Here is a 1,310-nt window from a genome sequence, read left to right as displayed (position 1 = left end):
TCAACCGTTATACAAAATTTAGGAAAATTCAACAAATTTTCATCAAAACTTAAACTTTTTAATCTGAATCTTTAAAACATTTTTGGTTATGCAGTTTTATAGCCCATACAATTTTAGTCTAATGAGGCGCAAGTTCCAACCGTCTAAAAATCGCGTTGATTTTTAAGATTTTTTGGAGACTGCTTTTTTTATATATCAAGTTCAATTTACAAAAACTGGTGTTGATTTTTTGAAATTTTGTTGCTAACGTTCTCCCACATTTTCACATTTCACAAAAAATTCATGCTTATATGGAAAAAAGTGCAAAAATCTTTCACCAAAAAAAAATTTCATCAGACTAAAATTGTGTGGGCTATAAAACTGCATACCCAAAAGCGTTCTAAAAATTCAGGTTAAAAAGAAAAGTAGTTTTGATTGTACATAATAATAAGAACAAACATCTTTTTAAATATGAAGGAAAATATTTGCCTTCATTTATTTACCGAAAAAATCTGACTTTTTTTAATAAAATCTTTTTTACAGAGAAAATATATTTGTTTTCACAAGAAAATCTTGAAAAAAAATCTGTTTTCAAAACATACATACAGAGACCTCCTATATTTTATATATTTTTTTTGCACTTTTTGCTATGTGTTTGGCCGAGGCTCCCCTCTTGATGTTATTGCACAGATGGAGGGACCCACAAATTTCGTAAAACGAAAATCATCTTCATGGTAGGGGAAATTATCGTCCCCTGTTCGATGCCATGTTCAGCGCTTTTTTTAATTTTATTAGGTCCTTCAAATTTTTATTCCTGCTATTGAATGTATATCTTTATGAAGAAGTGCCATAGAAATATCTTGTGTATTTTAATCTATTTTATTAGGTGGTTTTAATAATCCATAGTCACCACAACTCACATGAGCTTTTTCGAAGAAACTCCTCCCTTTCGCAACAAGCTGAGCAAAGTGGTTCGTTTTCTTCTAAATCGTACTAGTTTTGTACTAGTAGTTCACTAACTCGGTTTTCCCTGCGGGGTATATTCTTGCGGGAGCATGTATTTGTATGTAATCATTTTTTTTTAATATTTGCTTTTTTAGCTGTTATCGTTTCCATGCGCCTCTGGCTTTGGAAGCTCACTTCGCTTCATTTTTTCCATTCAGTGCTCAAGCAGCTTTTGATCAAAGTGGTTCTCAGTTCAGTGCAGAAAATTCCATACACGGTTTTAAACACGAAATTGCCGGTCTCAATTGCGCACCATTTTGTTCTCTTTATTGGCAAATTGCATTTGTAGTTAAATTAAGGTAAATTTCATGGAGTGGTAAAAAAAA

General features: G+C 31.8%; 1 protein-coding gene across 1 annotated transcript in view; it reads left to right on the top strand.

Annotated features, from left to right (window-relative positions):
• The first annotated feature begins 1,134 nt into the window (after window positions 1-1,134).
• LOC118737228 (pyruvate kinase) overlaps window positions 1,135-1,310 on the top strand; it is a 30,491-nt gene continuing 30,315 nt past the window's right edge. Inside the window, exon 1 of the mRNA XM_036467601.1 lies at window positions 1,135-1,283. The gene's annotated coding sequence lies outside the window, so the exon portion shown is untranslated. The remainder of the gene's footprint in view (window positions 1,284-1,310) is intronic.

Source organism: Rhagoletis pomonella, unplaced genomic scaffold, assembly GCF_013731165.1.
Source record: "Rhagoletis pomonella isolate Grant_MI unplaced genomic scaffold, Rhpom_1.0 Rhpom_scaffold_00004, whole genome shotgun sequence".
Lineage (NCBI taxonomy): Eukaryota > Metazoa > Arthropoda > Insecta > Diptera > Tephritidae > Rhagoletis > Rhagoletis pomonella.
This window is presented reverse-complemented; position numbering and strand designations above follow the sequence as displayed.